At 42.0% G+C, this 22,340-nt stretch overlaps 1 long non-coding RNA gene across 1 annotated transcript in view; it reads left to right on the forward strand.

Moving 5' to 3' along the window:
- LOC134808530 (uncharacterized) overlaps nt 1-22,340 on the forward strand; it is a 79,615-nt gene that overhangs the window by 23,265 nt on the left and 34,010 nt on the right. Inside the window, exon 2 of the long non-coding RNA XR_010151701.1 lies at nt 17,689-17,909. This is a non-coding gene — a long non-coding RNA (uncharacterized LOC134808530). The remainder of the gene's footprint in view (nt 1-17,688; nt 17,910-22,340) is intronic.

The following is a 22,340-nucleotide window of genomic DNA, read 5'->3' on the forward strand; positions in this document are numbered from 1 at the left end:
TCGTTGACCTGTCTAATATTGACAGTGGGGTGTTAAAGTCTCCCACTAGTATTGTGTGGGAGTCTAAGTCTCTTTTTAGGTCTCTAAGAACTCACTTTATGAATCTGGGTGTTCCTGTATCGGGTGCATATATATTTAGGATAGTTAGTTCTTCTTGTTGCATTGATCCCTTTACCATTATGTAATGCCCTTCTTTGTCTCTTTTGATCTTTGTTGGTTTAAAGTCTGTTTTATCAGAGACTAGGATTGCAACCCCTGCTTTTTTATGTTTGTCATTTGCTTGGTAAATATTCCTCCATCCCTTTATTTTGAGCCTACATGTGTCTTTGCCTGTGAGATGGGGCTCCTGAATACAGCACACTGATGGGCCTTGACTCTTTATCCAATTTGCCAGTCTGTGTCTTTTAATTGGTGCATTTAGCCCATTTACATTTAAGGTTAATATTGTCATGTGTGAATTTGATCCCATCATTATGATGCTAGCTGGTTATTTTGCCTGTTAGTTGATGCAGTTTCTTCATAGTGCCGATGGTCTTTACAATTTGGCATGTTTTTACAGTGGCTGGTACCAGGTTTTCCTTTCCATGTTTAGTGCTTCCTTCAGGAGCTCTTATAAGGCAGGCCCGGTGGTGACAAAATCTCTCAGCATTTGCTTGTCTGTAAAGGATTTTATTTATCCTTCACTTATGAAGCTTAGTTTGGCTCCATATGAAATTCTAGGTTGAAAATTCTTTTCTTTTTTTTTATTATTATACTTTAAGTTTTAGGGTACATGTGCACAATGTGCAGGTTAGTTACATATGTATACATGTGCCATGCTGGTGTGCTGCACCCATTATCTCGTCATTTAGCATTAGGTATATCTCCTAATGCTATCCCTCCCCCCTTCCCCACCCCACAACAGTCCCCAGAGTGTGATGTTCCCCTTCCTGTGTCCATGTGTTCTCATTGTTCAATTCCCATCTATGAGTGGGAACATGTGGTGTTTGGTTTTTTGTCCTTGCGATAGTTTACTGAGAATAATGACTTCCAATTTCATCCATGTCCGTACAAAGGACATGAACTCATCATTTTTTATGGCTGCATAGTATTCCATGGTGTATATGTGCCACATTTTCTTAATCCAGTCTATCATTGTTGGACATTTGGGTTGGTTCCAAGTCTTTGCTATTGTGAATAGTGCCGCAAAAGAATGTTGAATATTGTCCCCCACTCTCTTCTGGCTTCTGGGATTTCTGTAGAGAGATCTGCTGTTAGTCTGATGGGCTTCCCTTTGTGGGTAACCCGACCTTTCTCTCTGGCTGCACTTAGCATTTTTCCGTCATTTCAATCTTGGTGAATCTGACAATCACGTGTCTTGGGGTTGCTCTTCTTGAAGAGTATCTTTGTGGTGTTCTCTGTATTTCCTGAATTTGAATGTTGGCCTGTCTTTCTAGGTTGGGAAAGTTCTCCTGGATACTATCCTGAAGAGCATTTTCCAACTTGGTTCCATTCTCCCTGTCACTTTCAGGTACACCAATCAAACATAGGTTTGGTCTTTTCACATAGTCCCATATTTCTTAGAGGTTTTGTTTGTTCCTTTTCATTCTTTTTTCTCTCATCTTGTCTTCATACTTTATTTCATTAAGTTGATCTTCAGTCTCTGATATCCTTTGTTCTGCTTGATCGATTTGGCTATTGATACTTGTGTATGCTTCGTGAAGTTCTCGTGCTCTGTTTTCAGCTCCATCAGGTCATTTATGTTCTTCACTAAACTGGTTATTCCAGTTAGCAATTCCTCTAACCTTTTTTCAAGGTTCTTAGCTTCCTTGCATTGGGTTAGAACATGCTCCTTTAGCTCGGAGGAGTTTGTTATTACCCACCTTCTGAAGCCTCTTTCTGTCTATTTGTCAAACTCATTCTCCGTCCAGTTTTGCTCCCTTGCTGGCAGGGAGTTGTGATCCTTTGGAGGAGAAGAGGTGTTCTGGTTTTTGGAATTTTCAGCCTTTTTGTGCTGGTTTTTCCCCTTCTTCTTGGGGAAAAACCTTTTGTTGGTAACTTAGAATGGGGTTTCTGAGTGGACATCCTTTTTGTTGATGTTGATGCTATTCCTTTCTGTTTGTTAGTTTTCCTTCAAATAGTTGGACCCCTCTGCTACAGGTCCACTGGAGTTTGCTGGAGATCCACTCCAGATCCTGTTTGCCTGGGTATCACCAGCGGAGGCTGCAGAACAGCAAAGATTGCTGCCTGTTCCTTCCTCTAGAAGCTTCATCCCAGAGGGGTACCCGCCAAACGCCAGCCAGAGCTCTCCTGTATGAGGTGTCTGTTGACCCCTGCTGGGATGTGTCCCAGTCAGGAGGCACGGGGGTCCAGGTCCCACTTGAGGTGGCAGTCTGTCCCTTAATAGAGCTCGAGTGCTGTGCTGGGAGATCCGCTGCTGTCTTCAGAGCCAGCAGGCAGGGACAGTTAAGCCTGCTGAAGCTGCTCCCACAGTTGCCCGTTCCCCAAGGTGCTCTGTCCCAGGGAGATGGGGGTTTTATCTATAAGCCCCTGACTGGGGCTGCTGCCTTTTTTTTGAAGATGCCCTGTCCAGAAAGGAGGAATCTAGAGGCAGTCTGGCTACAGTGACTTTGCTGAGCTGCAGTGGGGTCCACCCAGTTCAAACTTCCCAGCATCTTTGTTTAAACCGTGAGGGGAAAACCGCCTATTCAAGCCTCAGTAATGGTGGACGCCCCTTCCTCCAGCAAACTGGAGCATCCCAGGTCGACTTTAGACTGCTGTGCTGGCAGTGAGAATTTCAAGCCACTGGATCTTAGCTTGCTGGGCTCCATGGGAGTGGAATCCACTGAGCTAGACCACTTGGCTTCCTGGCTTCAGACCCCTTTCCAGGGGAGTGAACAGTGCTCACTGGCATTCCAGGTGCCACTGGAGTATGAAAAACAAAAACAACTCCTGCAGCTAGCTTGGTGTCTGCCCAAACAGCTGCCCAGTTTTGTGCTTGAAACCCAGGGCCCTGGTGGCGTAGGCACCCAAGGGAATCTCCTGGTCTGCGGATTGCAAAGACCATAGGAGAAGCATAGTATCTGGGCTGGAATGTACCATTCCTCAGGGCACAGTCCTTCATGGCTTCCCTTGGCTAGGGGAGAGAGTTCCCCAAACCCTTGCACTTCCCAGGTGAGGTGATGCCCCACCTTGCTTCTTTTTGCCTTCCGTGGGCTGCACCCACTGCCTAACCAGTCCGAATGAGATGAGCCAGGTACCTCAGTTGGAAATGCAGAAATCACCCGCCTTCTGCATTGATCTCACTGGGAGCTGCACACCAGAGCTGTTCGTATTCTTCCATCTTGCCAGCCCAGTCCTAATTTTTGTATTTTTAGTAGAGACGGGGTTTCACCATGTTGACCAGGCTGGTCTTGAACTCCTGACGTAAGGTGATCCGCCCACCTCGGCCTCCCAAAGTGCTGGGGTTACAGGCATGAGCCACCGCGCCTGGCCCATAACACACATTTTTAAGGTTTTTGCTGTTTACTGCTCTCCTTCCTTTCATAAGTTTATATGGAGTTAAAATTCTATGATCAGTGTATGAGAGTGTGTTCCCCTTACACTTTTCAAACTACATATTTCCATTCTGAGTAATCCTTTTTACAGATCATCTCAACTAGCACTCAGATCAATATTTGTCCAGTCCTGCCCTTCCTTGTCCTATGTGTACAGGACACAATGCTCCTAGCAAGAAAGTTCACACCCAGTAGGAGGAATAACAGAAGTTTTTTTGTTTGTTTGAATCTAAAAATGCTGAGGGTGATTAATTCATGAAATCTTAATTTTTTTCAAATTATATTAGACTATCCTAAAGGAAAAAAGAACAAAGGCAAAATATTTTTACCTCAACCCATTGTCATATTGATAATCTTCAACTTTCTTTCTTTTTTTTTTTTTTTTTTTTTTTTTGTATTTTTAGTAGAGATGGGGTTTCACTGTGTTTGCCAGGCTGGTCTCAAACTCATGACCTCAAATGATCCACCCACCTTGGCCTCCCAAAGTGCTGGGATTACAGGTGTGAGCCACCATCCCTGACTGATAAACTTCAACTTTCAATATGCAGATCTACTTGTACATTTGTGATTCTTCAGAAATGGGACATGGCTGCTATTTTACCTCCTTTGAAGAAATCTAAACTTCTTGAGATCAGGAACCATTCTTCTATACCTTTTATAGAATAAGTTAGAGAACCATAAGATGGTAGACCTGGAAGCAGCCTCGTATTTCTCTAGTCTGAGTTTTTCTGCAGATGAGGAAAATGGGTCCCAGAAAGGTGGAAGAACTTACCCATGATCAATAGCTATTTAGAGGCCAGCTATTAGAACCTGTCTAACCTGACTCCTCTTTCAATGCTCTTACCAGTGCCTGTCCTCAAAGGTAAATCTATGAAGAAGAGAGAACACTGCCTGTCTTATTTAGAGTAGGTTAATAAAAAGCGCTTCTCCGAATCATTCTGAATTCCGTTAGCTGGACTTATACAATGTTTGTAAGACTTGAATGGAATGTCTGCTTCCAAATAGTATGGCTTTCTCATGGGTCACTGGAAGGAATTAGTCATAAATGAACTCTCAGGAAAAGGTATGGTTCATCCACCATAAGGAGTTACTGAATATCAATCAATTAAATTTTGGAGTCTATTCCATCCAAGGACAATCATTTTTGTTTTGTTGTGTTAGTGTTGTAGATCAAATCTTTTATCCTAACCTTCTGTTGGCTGGTATGTGCTCACAACTCACCATCCATCCAAAGCAGATAAATACTTCGGAACATAAGAAAAACATATTTAGTTTAATTTGTTTGCATCCTGTTTTTAAATGACTTTTTTCATGAACTGGAAACATTCAGATCAATGAAATAAAGATTTTAAATGGGGATGTACAATTAAGAAAGAGAAAACTAATTTCCAGCCACCATAAGAGGCAAAGCAGTAGCTGGGATTAAATATAAAACTTGACGAAGACTATGGTTGTCATAGAAAAAGATTAAGAAAGGGAAAAGAAACAAAAAGGAAGAAAGAAAAAGAGACAGAAGGATTGATATAGAATAATTCTCATTATCTAAGAGGAGGAGGTATTAAGTGATATAAGGTTCTCTATATCAATCTCAGAGTGGACAAAAAAGTTGAATTCTCATGACAATTTTTGATAAAAGCCAACCCCCCCCACAAAAACATAAATATAGTAAAGGCATTTATTTGAGATGGTAAGGTGATGAGGTTCAAGTTTACAGGTATTTGGTATTCCAGGCTAATCTGACAATAAAAATTAAAATATTTAGAGGTATAGATAGATATCATGTTTCTCAGACTCTTAACTAAATGCTTAATAAATATAATAAGTTCAGCTAGATTTTTGGTATGACTTGAGAGTTGAAGTTAGACTTCCAGGAAGCTGTTCTATTTTGCTAATTAAAGACAAATGCATATGCTTGGGAAACTAGATAAGTGGGTGGAAGGACATGTGTTATAGCAATAAAGGAGCCTACCAATAATCTGATGAGGAAGGAAGTCATGCTTCTTCTAAATACAGGTGACCCGCTAGGATCTATGCTTAATGAAAACTCCAAAATTTGCTGGGCTAGAATGGCATGAATATTTCAAGTTGAGCCATCACAGCTTGGGCAAAACATTTGTAAGACTTGTGTGGAATGTCTACTTCCAAGTAGCATGGCTTCCTCATGGGCCACTATAATGAATTAGACTTAAATGAACTCTCAGGAAATTGTATGATTCATCTACCATAAAGAGTTATTGGATATCAACCAATTAAATCTTGGAGTCTGTCCCATGCAAGGACAATAATTTTTGTTTTGTTGTAGTTAGTGTTTAGCTCTTTTTCCTGGTTAGTGTAATAAAACCATGCTGTCTGCATATGCACTTGGGCTGTCCACTTAAAATTGGGACCTGATACTTCTAAAAGACTGTTCCTGCCTTGCTGATTTTGGCAGTGGAGTTAGAATGCAAATTTTGCAGCTCTCTCTGGGAACCTACATTGAATTCTTTTACAGCTTAATTCATGACCAGTGAATGGGAGGGATGCATTCTTCCTATTAGCTAGACTTGTGAAATATTTTTAAAGGATGTTTTGATTGATTGGTTGCCTCATTGTGTTAACTGGGGGGCACCTCTCCAGAAACACTTGGTTCTGAGGCATCTTTTACAATATAAATCACAACGGGCCACTCTGTAGTCAAAAATCTTTCATGCCAGACGTGGTGGCTCATGCCTATAATCCCAGCACTTGGGGAAGTGGAGGTGAGTGGATCACTTGAGTCCAGGAGTTCGAGACCAGCCTGGGAAACATGATAAAGCCCCACCTCTGTTAAAAATACAAAAATTAGCCAGGTATGATGGCGCATGCCTGTAATACCAGCTGCTTGGGAGGCTGAGGCACAATAATCGCTTGAACCCCAGAAGCAGAGGTTGCAGTGAGCCAATATCATACCATTGTACCACACCTGGGCACAGATTGAGACTCTGTCTCAAAAAGAAATATGTGTGTGTGTGTGTGTGTGTGAGTGTGTGTGAGTGTGTATATATATATAGATATATATTTCATATCCTTACCTCACTCTTAAGTGAAATCTAAAGTCTTCAACATGATCCCTTAGGCCTATGTGGTCTGGCTCTGCCTCAGTCTCCAGCCACCCGCCTTTGCTAGATAGGTTGAGGATCCTTAACCTTAAAATCCAAAATCCAAAATTCTTCAAAATTCAAAACATTTTGAATGCTGACATGACATCATAAATAGAAAATTCCACACTTGACCTTATATGATGGGTTGCAGTCAAAACAGTCAAAAGTTTGTTTCATGCACAAAACTATTAAAAATATTGTATAAAATTACCTTCAGTCTATGTGTATAAGGTGTACTCGGAACATAAATGAATTTTGTGTTTAGACTTACTATGGATATGCAGATATTCCAAAATTCAAAAAAAGCCCTAAATTTGAAACACTTCTTGTCCCAAATATTTTGGACAAGGGATAATCAACCTGTACTAGACTTTCTTATCTGCTTTTCCACCATGAGGCTTTTACCTCAGCTGTTCCTGCTGTCTGAAATGTTCAACATCTGGATAGTTCTTTCTTGTCTTCTATGTCTCAAGTTAAATGTTCCTTCCTAACTTGCTCCAATCCCAAGTTAGATTCTCTAGTTATGCTCTGTTACAGTGTCCTGCACTTTTTCTTTGCAGTGTCTACCTGTTTTCAATTATGGCATTTATTTGAGTAATTATAGCTTACCAGTGAAAGACAAGTTCCAGGATTTCAGAAACCTGTTTGTTCTGCTTGATGCCGAATGCTCAGGTGACAGGAATTTAGCATTTCCTGAATGAATAGAGGTTTATAGTGTCAGGGCATTGGCTCCCTTGATTTTGGTCGGACCAGTAGGCATTGTGCTTAAAATATTGTTCTGTTTTGTTTTATGGGGTAGGTTCTTTTTTGTCCTGAGATGGCGTCTCGCTCTGTTGCCCAGGCTGATGTGCAGTGGCGCAATCTTGGCTCACTGCAACCTCTGCCTCCCGGTTTCAAGCGATTCTCCTACCTCAGCGTCCCGAGTAGCTGGGACTACAGGCACATGCCACGAAGCCCGGCTAATTTTTTGTATTTTTAGTAGAGACAGGGTTTCACCATGTTAGCCAGGATAGTCTTGATCTCCTGACCTCGTGATCCGCCCACCTCAGCCTCCCAAAGTGCTAAGATTACAGGTGTGAGCCACTGCGCCTGGCATTAGTTTAAGACAAACTGTATAGCAGACATTCTTTCCTTTCCGGCACTCCCTCTACCATGCCGTCACGGAGAAACATCTTCTTCCATGGACAGTGGGAAGGGGTGCTCACTCTCTGCAGAGAGGACATATGGGAGCCCAGGTGCATGATCCAGGGCAGCATCTTCTTAGCTCAGAGGAGGGGTTGAGCTGTCTTGGAGGGCTGGGTAGAGTCAGGACCCAGTCAGCAAAAACCTGCATCATCTGGGTGCCACCCATGCCAGGAACAGTTAGCAGTAGCCACCTGCCCTTTCTCCCTTAGGGCAGCTATGGGCTGACACCTGAATGCTCCCTAGAGCCTCTAGACCTGAGGCCACCCTCAAAAGCAGTGTCCTCTGAGGGGAATAAGTGACCAAAAGGGATAGAAGCCTGGTAATGGCCTGTAATCAGTTTTTACACTAAAGGGAAAAAGTAGTTTAACCTAAGGTCTTCCTACTTCTTCATCCACCAAGGCTGAAAAAGTAAATATTATTTCATTAGGGGTTTAAGTTGACCTAGAAGAAAGGAGGACCAAAAATGCTGTATCCTTGTGGGAGATGTTGTGTGCCAAGAAGAGCCAGGGCAGGTGGCGTAGTAAAAGCACAGGGTCAGAGAGTCAGGAGGTCTGGGTTTGAGTCTTTGGTTCAGGCCTCATCACCTTAGTCACTTCCCCTCTCTGGGGTCCTCAATTTCCTCATTTTGAAATGAGGGGCCTGAGTGAGATAACAACTAAGATCCCTGCTGAGTTAATGCAATATTATTTTAAAAAAGAAGAGAGAAAGAAGGGATGGAAGGAGAAAAAAATGGGAGAGAAGAAGGAAGGAAGGTGGGATAACTTCTAATATCAGCAAGTAGAGTAGTAGAATAGAATTAATTTAACTATAAGTGACAGGAAACTCTAAATAACAGGGACAAGCAAGTTTGAGCCTTATTTTTCTTTCACATGAAAGTCTAGAGATTGGCTAAAAGGGAGGGTCAGGGACCCAAGTTTCTTCTATCTTGTTACTCTGTCCAGCATGGCTTCCATTGCCAAGTTTGTATCATGATCCAAGATGGTGGCCAGCCATCTACTTACACTCCGTTGATGAGAACTTAGTCTTATGGCCACACCTGCCTGCAAGGGGATCTATCATATGTAGTTTTTGTTCTAATTAGCCATGGGGCTCCTACTGCTGAGGAGTAGGAGGAAGACAGATATTAGGGGATGTATAACAGGCCCTGCTAGAATGGGCTTCCCAAGAAGCGTCAATTAGGGAGATGTCCAAAAATTTAGAGCAGAATATCAGTACTGTAAATGGAATCAAGATCATTTAGAATCTGCCTGTTTAATAGTTTGGGCAAAATATAGGGCAAATGGAGCAATTAGCTTACTCCACATCTCAGGGAAAGGAAGAGCCTTGGTTTTGTACGGAAGGGAAGTCATGGTCAAGAAAGGAAGAGAAAACAGACTCTTAGGGTCTTCTGTAGACTTAGGAGGCAGGACAACATAAAAGATTATGCAAGGAAGGAAAAAAATTAAATAAAAATAAAATGAATGGATAAACAAGATTCCCACTGTCCCTACCTACTATCCAGTTAAATTTTTTTTTAATTAAGAAAAAAGAAGACTATGCAAGGAAACAATGAACTTTGGCCCCTTAACAGAAAGAATCCAGAATCAAAAAACTTTAAACAAGACTGAGGGAAAATTAAAGTAGCCAAAGCAATACTCCAACTAAGCCAGATGCCTAGAATTTGCTTTCTTATTGTAGCCTATACCTGAGATTCCTTGTGTTATCATTTCTGTGTCTGAGGTTGCTGGAGAATCACAAAAGAGGAGAAGGATAAAAGAGGTTAGAAAAACCAAGGCCTTTAGTCTCATGGTTGTAGCCCAAAGAGGGCATCCCTGCCTTCCTTCCCCACCTTCCACAAGCTGTGAAAAAGAGTGGAGGAGCTGGTGCCCAGAAAGCTAGGAGATGACAAGTGAAACTTGCAGCAGGGAAGAGAGGGCCTGACACCTCCACAGGTGCTCATCTGTTACGAAGCTTCGGCTCCCTTACATATACTTCTGCATTAGGAGGGAGACACCCAAACCAACATCCCAGGCAGAGGAAAGAGAGTAAAGCCACTTGAGAGAGGCCCATCTTCACCATTCAACAATCTCTTCTGACCATGGTCACATCCTCACCCACCTCTCAGTTCTTTATAACTTCAGAGAGGAAATCACAAAGAAAAAAAAAGAAGACAAGGACAGGTAATATGTTAGTTAAGGTATGTGAGCTGCTGTAACAGCATAACACAATAAAAGTTTGTTTCTGTCTCACCCACCAGTCTAATGCATGGGAAGGATGGGGGAATTCAGGGAGCCATAGCTCTGCCATCTTCAACACATGGCTGCCAGCATTGTCATCCCACAAGCAGATGGGGAATGAGCATGTGAGATTGCAAGTGGGAGGCTTTTATCACAAGCCTGGAAGTGGCACACATCACTTCTGCTCAGATTCCACTGGTCAGAACTCAGACTCAGGCATGTGATCACATTTAACTCAAGGAAGACTAGAAGATGTCAAATATGTGTTTGCCCAGGAAGAAGAGGGAATGAGTTTGTGATCAGTCAGCAGCCTTAGCCTTAGTGGACATGAGAGGGCAGACAGAAAATTCAGAAATGATCTGTACCTATGGGGTAGTGAGGGTGCATATCTAATTTTTCCTAAATAAAGTATTTCAGACCACAGACTCAATGAGAAAATAGAAGGTTAGACTGGTTAGTCCTCCTTCACAAATCTTTGGTTTGTTTCCCTTAGTCCCTTGCATCATGACCCCAGTGTTCAGCTCAGATCCGATTATCTCTGAGAGTTAGTGCACTGTGATAAACAGCCAGAGTCTTAGGGTTGCTAAGAATGCCAGTAATTATCAGGCACATCTAAAAAAATTCGTGAAAACCTCTATATAGTTGCTGCCAATACTTGAATACTTTCTGCTTGAATACTTTCTATCCTGGAGAACTTTTTGTCTTAAAAGACAACCTAAGCCATTAGTTTACTAATTAAATATTTTTTAGAATGCATACCCTCCACCAGGCACTGGGAATACAAGGTCACAAAAAACTAGATCCAGTCCTTAAGAATATCACACTTTTGTACAATTTCTCTATTGTTTATGTTTGTTACATTGGGCCACAGTTCTGCTTCTGCTGATGGTACTTGTCATTACTCTCCATTGCAGAGGTTGCCCAGGTATCTGAGTGAATTGCAAGTGCAATACAGTAGTCCTCTCTCAGACCCCAATCAACCTCACCCTAATTACCCCTAGAATCACCCTAATTATCCCTAGAAAAGTCAATCCTGGCTCCCATGTGACATTTGAAAATTGCCTACATGGCATTTTCCAAACCCTCTTATCCTCAGAGGACTTTTTGGAATCAGTCATTTGTCTAGTTGCAAAATTACTTCTGCCTTTCCAGTTTGGGTTTCTAAATTCTGCCTCTAGGTCCATTTCAAAACCTGTAATTGGATCATTCAGGGGCTGAGCCTGCTGCAAAGCATCTCAGTGCCCTTGTCCATATTCATCTTGGAAAAAATCCACCCATCAGAACTCACTTTATATGGCAAAATATGCCCATGCTTTTCATTTCAAAACCACTGCAGGGGCTGCATCTGAAGAATGGCCACCCATCTTTCAGCCACCTCTCCCTTTGTGTTGCTAATTCAAAATATAATCTGTGCCTGGAAACCAGGAGGGCTTTCAAAATTGTTTTAGAAGATATTATAAAGATGAGTTGCAAACCCTCAGGATCCTCTTCCCTGACTCCCCACACCCCAGTCTCCCTCACTTTAGCTTAGCCTGCAGATGATCTCCCAATCTTTGCTCTTGGCCCTGCCACTAGGAATTCTTCCCTGATCAGTCTACCAAACTCTGCTTTAAAGTTGGCATTCGGGGATTGGTAAGCAAAAGTTATTACTAAATGTCCCTATTTCAACATTTAGGCAAAGCCCATTATGGTTTTTAAGCTCTACTTATTTCTTTCTACTGGGCTTTTCCTGTTCTAAGTGGCCCTGAAAGGTTTTAATGACACAAGGAAACCAGCAGGAGCACCAGCAAGTGACAGATGCCCTTGGGCACCTGGTGTGCAGTATCCCACTTAGCCCCCCAACCATCCTGCGAGGCTGGCTCTATCATCCCAAGGCTGCACGTGAAGAAGTGAAGCAGAAACAGGTCAAGTAACTTTAACTTGTCTGATGTCACCAAGCTGGCAAGTGGAATTCAAATTCACATAGGCCTGATTCCAAAGCCAGAGCTCTTTTCTAACACTCCAACGAACTAACATCCTTATTTGAAGGTTGGAACTAGTAAGGCATATAATCGTGGAGAAGGCAATTAAGTATCTCTGAACCTGGGGTTTCTTCACAAATGAAGGTGGACTAGATGAATGCTAAGGTCCCTTTCCCTAAAATGCTCTCTTTCTATTGATCTAGGGCTAGTGGACTCTGGAGGGAGAGCTCACACCAATCTCAAGCAACAGCAGCAAGTAAATCAACAATAAATATTTATTTAGTGCCCACCCTATATGAGACAAATTATAGCTTTATTTTAATTATTCTAACAAGTCTGTAAGGGCCTGATTATTATCCTCCTTTTTATAGAGGAGGAGACCAAGGCTCAGAGAAGTTCAGAAGCATACCCAAAGTCACACAGTTAATAAGCAAACCCAGGAATGTTTGACTTTTTAAGTCCACGCTCCTGTGTCCACCACTTTATATTTGTAAGGAAGGTGGGGAAAGGATGGAGGGCAGGTATTGTAAGAGATGGTCATTTAAGGCCAGAGAAATACCTTACAGAGTGGTCACCTGGCAGAGTGGTCAGAGGTAAATCAGTTGAGATAAGCAGAGGTGCTTAGAACAGGTAATTAAAGCCCTGTTCTGGTCTCTCTTATTAGACTTTACTCCCAACCATAGGCAAATGTGCTACTTACTTCCACACATGGAGTCCTGCCCTGGAAGGAGCTTTGCCTGGGAGAGCTTGGCGTGGCATCCAGTCTTGCTTATGGAGACCACTTATCCCCTAAGTTAATAAAACTTTTGTGCACCACCCTCCATTCCCCCACCATCTTGCCTCTCTGGACTTGTCTTGCCTCTCTGGACTTTAGCCTAGGTGACTTACAGAAATGCCAGACTTATAGCCCAAGCCCTATTATGCCCAGTACTTTTCTGAGACTGCTTCAAGTCTTGGTGTCTACTAGATAACGCTTGCTGGAGTATGATATCACCAGCTGTAATGGAAAGGAACAATCAGTGGTGAAAAAAAAATGAGACTCTGAAAAATAAACAAGGGTCCATGCCTGGTTATTCCAAGGTCAAGCCAGGTTTGCAAAGCAGATGCCCAGCCTGATGGAGCACAAGCATGGGCTTTGGGACCTGGTAGATCTGGGTTTGGATAAGACTTGGCTATCCCCACTTTCTGGCTTCAACTTAGAGTGTCAGTCAGTAAAATGAGGTTGACTGGAACCTTGTAGGGTGGCTGTAAACATGGAAAACATGCACGACACTTTAAGCACTTTGGAGAGACAGAGAGGAAGCAGGTCCTGTTACCACGAGTGTTAAGGAAATAGCATGAGAAAAGCCTTTTCCCTGCTTTGAGTACTCAAGCAAGGATCACCATTTTTCACACTGTTTTGCTTCTCCAGAAACTGGAATGTGACTATTTGGTGAGTAACACCAACAATACCCACTGGACACTAATGTTCAGAAGGTAGCCAGTCTCTGGAATTGAAAACCAGCTCATGGAGGCTGCTGGAACACACCCCTCAGAGCCTTAATGAAGGGGTCTTACAACTTTTTACATATGGAATTTTCAAAACTCACCTTTTTTCACTTAAAAATAGAGATGCGGTAACTGCCCGAATGTGATTGTTATATAAGAAAATGAAGGAACATAGTCTAAAACCAGTAAAGGGAAAGGACAAGTCAGACATAGTAAAAATATGTCATCTGCAAAGCAGGACGGGCCGAGAAATGTGGGAGGGACGTCCAGGATGGTAAATGGGCCCCTTGTCATGCAGGCAGCCCTATGTCCTGGTTAATGTCTTTGTCCTGGAATTGTTTTCAAGAGCACTGTCTTTAATTCTTAGAGCCGTGCCAGTGTGGATGATAAAGTCTTGGGTCACCTAGACATACGGAATATAGGATATCACTCACACATTTATGTGGGAGAGGCAAGCTATATATGCTCTTTGGGCTACAAAGCCCCAAGTTACCCCAGGCAGATGGACACTCAGGGAAGGAACTTCCATAGCTACGCTGTCTGAGCCAGGGCACTCTTCCTCATATTTCTACTAAACCCCTCTGATAGTCACATAGGCTCATTTGGTGGCTGGTGAAATGGAAGTAGAGACAGAGGAGAAAACAGGAGGGTGGGGGGGCAAGGGAGGAGGGGCGGGATAAGCCCGAGGAGTCATAGGATCATCAGTCAGCTATTCCATGCTATGGCATCAAATGGGGAAATGGACTCAATGACTGTGCTTGTCTGCTGTGGCTCAGTTTGTCTTTTGGAAGGCAAAGGGATTACTTAGAGCATGGCACCATTAGTCAGTGGCCTGGCTTGGCCTAAGTCAGTGTCTCCTTACTTCACCCTTGGTGTTCTGAGATTCCTAGGAAGGATCCTAAAGAGGTCACCAGTTTCTGACCATTCTGAGGCTAGAACATGGGTTTTTGGTATTTGTCCCAGTCCCACCAGAAGTGAATATGTGTATATGTGTGTCCGGTGTGCCTCGTGGGTGTGCCTCACTGATCCAGGATGTGCACGAAGGCGTCACAGCCCCCATGCCCCACCTTGCTGGGCCCCCTGTGTTCTATTTTAACAGCTCAGGGTAGCCTGATCTGAGGTCCTTCCATCCCATCCCCTCCTTGTTTACTGGAACATTGGGTCACCGCAGTGCAGCTGGAATGCAATCTCTGGGCGATTCAGTAAGGCCAAGGCAGGCCCTGCAAGGCGTCATGTCATTGCGTTGTTTTTCCTCCCCTCCCACTGAGTTTTCTTGGAAGTTCTGAGCCAGGCTCAGTGTGTATCTCCAAAGATGCATTCCAAATTCCCAGCTGCTTGCAACTCAGCAAGTCTCACTGCCTCTCCTTTTAAAACCCAGGCACCCTGAAAGGTTAGAGATTTTAAAAAGCCCACACATAGGCAAAGGGGGAGTGAAGCACTATATGGGGCCTGGAATGGGGGTGTCAAGCCTCTTGTGGTTTGCAACTGCCCATTGTCACATAGCATTCAACCATGATTTCCTCTCTTAAAAGCAAAGAGGAAAACAATCTCTGTGTAAGATGTTTTTGTGGCTTCATTGAAAAGAAAGACGGGCAAACTTGACCCCAGTCTGTGCATCAGGCCCAGCTGAGGGGCCTGGAGGTGGCTGTGCTGCCCTTTTCCTCCCTGAGCACAGATCTTGCCTTATTCTCCACCATCCTGAACTCTGGTGATCTATCTCTGTCCATCTCCCTACTTCCCGCCAACTTCCCTGCCCCCATGCTTTTTTCCCTTTCATCTTTGTCTCTCCATTATGATTCCTTCCTTCCTTCCTGGACTAGAGGAAATAATGGAGGGCAGGGAGAAATAGCCAAACACATCAACTATTTAAAAATCACATTTATTTTTATCAAGAGTGAAAAAGGCACTGTGCTTTTCTTAGATTTGTTCTTGCTGTTGAGTGATATATTGATAACTTAGGGATGAGCCTTGGGTTCTCAATGTGTGATCATCTTCTGACCTACAGCATGAACAGCCTTGGAACCTGCTAGAAATGCACATTCCCCAGCCCCATCTCAGACCTCTTGGGGGTAAGGCACAGAATCAGAATTTTAACATGTCCTCCAGGTGATTCTGTTGTGCATAAGAGTTTGAGAACTCCTGGTGTTAGAGGATTCTCCAAGGGGCTGGGGGTGAAAGGAGGTCTTGAGGTTTCTTTCTGCCCTCTGGATGTGAGGAGGATGGGGTCTGTCCTACACTGGTTAGGCCTGGCTCATGCACCTTGCCTTTCAAACTGGGGCAGGGGTGAGAGTGACAGTAAGGAGAGGAAGGACTGGGAGGGAGTTAATGGTAGCTCTGCTGGTGTTCCTTGTGAGCTGGATTCATGAGCAACCCTCTGGTCAGGGATCTACAGCTTTCTGATCTTCACATTGTGTTCAGCTTCCCTCTGAAAGCATGTGAACACCTGACACATGTTATGTAATGATGTGGATTCCATTACTCTGCTTCTCATCTGACCTTCAGCAACTAAGCTGACTACTGGTTGTAGATGGAAGTTGTGAAATCTATTGTTTATTTCTTTTCTTTTCTTGGACTAAAGCAAATAACTAAAAATAGACTCTTTACCTTGTCAGTTCTGTTCCTATCTTCTGAAAGACTTTCAAGAAGAGCTCCAAAGATTATGAAGAGTGTTGGGATTATGAATTTAGACTCATGGTGTTTGGTTTGGTAGCTACTGGCCACATGGCTATTAAGCAATTGAAATGTGGACAGTTGGAACTAAGTCAGGCTGTAAGCATACAACACCCATCAGTTTGCAAAGGCTTAGTCCAAAAGAAAGTGTTAAGTTATTTCATGGATAATTTTTATGTTGATTTCATGTTGAAATGATAATGCTTTAGATATACCGGGTTAAATACAATATTTAAATTAATCTCACTCATTTTTTTAATATTTAAAAATGTGGCTACTAGAAAATTTAAAATTACAAATGTGGCCTATATTCATGGCTCACACTATATTTCCATTAGATGGTGCTGGTCTGGTATTCTGGGGTTCTGGGGGAGACTGTGCCAGAAACAAATACAAGCAGTGAGTGTAAATTATAGCATGAGTGTTCAGGTGAGGCAATGTAGCATAAGGCATGGTAGCTAATCTCTTGGCCTTTAGAGAAAAATATACTAGGGTTGAATCTAGATTCTGCCACTTACTTGGAAAAGTAACTTAACTTCTATGAACTTCAGTTTTCTCATCTGTAAAATGGGGTTGTCTGAGTTCCTAAATCAGAGGGCTTTTGTGAGCATTAGTTAAGACAATGAATGTAAAATATTCCTGACTGTTAATAAGTTCTCAATAATACCAACTCCCCTTAAGTAAGAAGAAATTCTGTTGGCATTTGGCATTGATGGTATTTGGCATTGATTATGGACTCTTTATTTCTGAGGGCCTTTAACATGTACCTGATGCTCCTCTATCTGTAATGGTTTGTGTGTCATCCTGCCCCAAAGTATTGAATACTTAAAATACCTTCTCAATGCTTCTTCAGCTGGAAATCCACAGCTGGCTATGTCTCACTCTCAACATCCCCTACCATGATACTACAGGTCCTTGTGGTGAAGAACTGGATTACATGGTGGACTGTTCCTGAACAGAGACCTATCTGGTATATTATGCTTACAAAACTTGACATTATATATGACATAGACAGTGAATGGGCTCTGCCAATGACAAAAGCCGTGTACTTTCTGAATGAGGAAAGCAGAGTCTATTCATTAGCAAATACTCCAGCTGAGCAAAGTCAGGACTGAGTGGAAAACTGGGAGGAAATTGTGATCCTGGCTTTGCGATTATTGACTAGCCACTAAAGAAGAGTTTTAGCCCTTCTGTCCATATGATAGCACAAAATATCTAAGTTAGATTCTTCCAAAGAGAAAACTGTTCTCTCATGAAGTTTGTATGTAGACGGGAATGAAAGAAAAGGAGGATAAGTGAGATGAAGAGTGGGGAAAATATCAAACAAAAAGGTGATATGCCAGGTTCCATTTTGAAAGACACTGAATGTTGCGTCGTAGTAGCAGATCTCCAGATGCAAAGTCTCTGAGTTTGCAGAATGCTTACACTATGATAAAGGCTGTAACAATTTGTTAGCCACTAACAAAAATGGTCCTGAGTTTTCTTCCATGAGTACTGTTTAAAACAATTACAGGAATGAAGAAGCAGAGATCATGCAAGGTGTTTCCATCCAAAAGTAGGCGTCTCATGTCATCTGCTCTGGCCAGTATTTAACCTTGAGAAAAGAAGAAGTGTAGAGATGATGTACTTGCCTGAGGGATGGATTAAAAAGTCTTTGGTCTTCTCTGAACGGTACTACTGAATTTATCCTCATCACCATCATCATTGTCATTGTCATCATCATCATGAAAACAGGTACCTTTGTTTAGTGCTTCTTACATGCCAGAAATTTTGCTAAGTGCTTTTAATGGTTGATCTCAATTAATTTTCTTGACAGCTCTTAACTACTATTAGTAGGCTATTTTTGCAGATGAGGAAGCTAAGGCATAGAAACATTAAGTAACTTGCTCAAAGTTAACGCCCCTGACATTGGGCTTGCTGGAATTTTCATGCTCATTAAACAGAAATGCAAGTTGAGAGGGCTTGTGTATTACAGATCACAAAGGGAATCCCCAGATTAGAAGTCTTTAACATTATATCAACTGTAAGATACCTTTTTATAAGAAATATTTCATAATACCACATTTATTATTCAGAAATAAAATTAATATTATATAATCCACCTAAACACACAATATTTGAAAATCAATATTTTGTCATAAAGAGACGTGAAATAGATATGTTTTACAATGAAGTAAATACATTTCAATAAGTAAACATTTGGGCACAATGAGATCATCAGATACTGGCACTTGTACACAGAATCACCATGAAAACTGCATCTACAAATGCTGACTACTCAAATACCAAAAGTGGTGTTGGCTCTCTAAAAAGGTAAGCAACTCTTAGAAAGTTTTAAATAAAATAAAGTACAATTCTACCTTAATTTATATGTTGATTACATTCTGGGAAAATTCAACATACATTAATAAAAACCATGCAAAAAATTCTTTGTGTTCATATCTAAGGTAGAGTTAAGTTCCAGATCATATAAGTTTTTCAAGTTTATCAGTTATCCAGTAGGACATTCAAAAGGTGGAACAATTTTTCACTGTGAGGGAACTGTTCGAGGCACTGTAACAACATCGAACCCATATCCTTGCCAAGAAAATGGCAGTAACACTTTTGCCTCAATATCTGGGATACCAGGGATACTTTGCAAATTTCCAAAACACCTTTGGACAAAGGTTCTCTGCCAGCCTTGGCTGCATGTTAAAATGAGCTGAACTTTAATTCAAATACCAGTTGGTGCTTGGGCACAATCTGCAGAGACTCTGATGTAATTGGTCAGGCAGGGCTGCTGCCTTGCCATGAGCGTTTTTTAAGCTCTTCTGTTGAGTTTATTTAGTAGCCAAGGTTGAGAACCATGCCTTAGGGATGGTTCTGTCCCTTTGAGTACAACTGCCCCTAGCTGAATCAGATCACCAGATCATTGACCTGGTAGATTTTTGTCTTTTCTGCATCACAGAGTTATTTTCTGTCCAGATAGAGTCCAAGCCCCTCTTAATCTAAGGAAAAACATCTCTAATGTTTACAAGGTAGGGAAGGGGGTATGTGACTCTAGGATCTGAGAAGTCAAGAACCTACTTTCAAGAAATCCCACAAGTCAAGTAAAGGATTAATAGCTTACTTGCAAATGTAGAACAAACAGGAAAAGAGTTAAACTAAATAAAAAACAAATAAACTGATTATTTGAGGAATAAACTTGTACTATAGTATGGCTAAACCCCTTCTACAACCCCTAGTCATCCCTCCTTAGGCTAGACTTGGGCCTTTATCCTTGTAGGAAAGATACACTTACAATCATCCTTCCTGGTCTGGAGGGGATGTCAATTGAAGCCTTAAATCAGAATGGCAGGTACATTTTATCTCCACCAACAACTTTATATGGATCAGATGTGGCTGGAGAGGGATTTGGACTGGCTAATTGAAGAATTCTAGGGTGGATTGGTTAGTGATACATGTCATGGGCACAGAATGGGAAAAGGAGGGGAAGCACCCTCATTTTTCCTTTAGACCCTAAGATTACTATGGGGAAGGATGCACATTTCTCAAGAAGAACAAGTAAGCTGCCTAGTTCTGGTCAACTTTTGGAACCTGATTGGATTTTACCATCACCATTATCATCCAATGACAGTTTCCATTTACTCAGGCCCAGTTATGTGCCTTGCACTTTACACTTTATTTATTACCTCATTGATTCTTACAACAACTCTATAAAGTAGACATTTTAATCAGAGTCTGGGATCCCACAGGTGGTAGAAAAACTAATTTTCAAATCTGGTCCTACCTGACTCTAAAGTCCCATGGTAAAATAATATAGAGCGAAATGTGGTCTCAGACCATCTTCCAAAGTGCTAATATTCTTTATCCTGCATCCGCATTGCCAGGATTCTTGCTCAAATGGTATGAGAGTTAACAAATACCAACTGTAAGGCTTACTGTACACATTCTTTTTTTTTTTTTTCTGAGACAGAGTCTCTCTCTCTCTCAACCAGGCTGGAGTGCAGTGGTGCGATCTCGGCTCAGTGCAACCTCTGCCTCCCAGGTTCATGTGATTCTTTTGCCTCAGCCTCCCGAGTAGCTGGGATTACAGGCGCCTGCCATCATGCCCGGCTAAGTTTTGTATTTTTAGTAGAGATGGGTTTTTGCCATGTTGGTCAGGCTGGTCTCCAACTCCTGACCTTGAGTGATCCATCTGCCTCAGCCTCCCAAAGTGCTGGGATTATAGGCATGAGCCACTGCCCCCGGCCTGTTATTGTACACATTCTTATTTCTCAGCATTTTCCATCATTTCCTAGTATTTGATCCTGTCCATGAGCTTAAATGAAAAATTACTTTTAAGTAATAGGGGTATTTTTCTTATTGTTAATCTTTCTAAAATGTATTTTCCTGCTCCAGTGCAGTATAATAGAGGGAATGCAATTCATTGCCATAATACAACAGCTAGGGGGTACTGGCACATAATAAATACTTGAATGAATGAATTAATGTAATTAACATTTTTAGGAGAGAAGTTTTTAATTTTTATGAAGTCCAATTGATCCATTTTTTCTTTTATGGTCTTTCCTTTTTGTGCTGAATCTGAGAAATCTTGGCCTAATCCAATGTCACGAAGATTTTATTCTATGCTTTCTTCTAGAAGTTTTATTGTGTTAGCTCACATTTAGCTCTCTGCTTCATTTAATAGGCATTACTTTTTATTGTTAAGATTTTTGTAGACATCAGGGTTTGCTCTATAAGCACACCTTAATCTGCTTTGCAGACACACATGAAGCAGTTTAAGAGTATACATGTGATTTTCCTTTCTTGAAACATGGTCTAAAAGTTGTTTTTTCCAGACGAAAATCTCTCACAGCATTCTCATCTTTATCATTTGACTTTCTCCTCCCCTCCAAAATCTCAAGAAACAGAAGACTCTAGTCTAACTAGTGGTGTTATCTGATATTTTTCTGTTTCAGAAAAACCCTGTCTAAAAAAAAAAAGAGGTATTGCTCAATACTTTCTACCCTCCATCCACTTAATCACCTAACAGCCCTGAGCACCACTCTCTAAAGTAATCTCCACATTGTCAACAAAATAATCTTCAACCCAGGGTTCAAGAAACAGACCACTGATAGGAACTTGAGGCCTGTGCCGGGGAGCTGCATTTACAAAGGCCAAAGGCCTTCCATTCTGGTTAACCTCTAGCTACTCCTATTTCATACTGTGAACACCCCCTGAACAAGACCTCACTATTTAGGGGCTTTTTTTGAGGAGTTGAGGGTCGAGTATGTGATTAAAAGAATCTTGTCCTATGAATTTGTACAGCCCCTCAGAAGACTTGATTTCATAGCTGGAATGGCAACCAAGGTTTCCGTCCACTTACAATTCCAGTTACATTTTGTTAGTTTGTTTTTGAGACAAGGTCTCACTGTGTCACCCAGGCTGGAATGCAGTGGTGCCATCATGGCTCACTGCAGACTCTACCTTCTGGGCTCAAGTAATTCTCCCACTTCAGCCTCTCTAGTAGCTGGGACTACAGGTGTGCACTATGACACCCAACTAATTTTTGCATTTTTTGTAGAGACAGGGTTTCGCTATGTTGCCCAGGCTGGTCTTGAACTCCTGGGCTCAAGCAATCTGCCCATGTTGGCCTCCCAAAGTGCTGGGATTACAAGTGTGAGCCACCATGTCTGGCCACCTACTTGCAAATTTATGCAATTTTACCCTTTTGACATTCTGGGAAGAACTGAGCAAAAGAAAATGGACTTTGTTAGATCTTCATTAGGTATATGAAAGAATGTTTTGCCTCTCACAGGTGGGCTTGTGTCCTTTACTGTTTCTTTCACACACCCTTGCTCACAATCACTCTCCCGGAAGAAGGACCTCCCCTTGCCTCTTCAAATCTTACCTACCCATTGGCCAGGACCCAACCCAGGTCTCTTCCTATGAATCCAACTACTCAGGTATTCTCAATGATCTCCCATTTCCCTATCCTAAAAAAGGGCACTAATATACACAAAGGTCCAGTAGCTAGGAGGGATGCTTTAGTACATAGAAAAAGAAGACACAACTCATAGCCATCAGGGAGCCTAGCAAAGGGACCAGACACCAAAAGCTTATTTTAATAAAGTGTTGGGATAAGAGATGTACATCAAAGTCAATGGGAACACAAAGGCTTAGCACTTAATACAGAGCAGGTTA

Source organism: Pan troglodytes, chromosome 1, assembly GCF_028858775.2.
Source record: "Pan troglodytes isolate AG18354 chromosome 1, NHGRI_mPanTro3-v2.0_pri, whole genome shotgun sequence".
NCBI lineage: Eukaryota > Metazoa > Chordata > Mammalia > Primates > Hominidae > Pan > Pan troglodytes.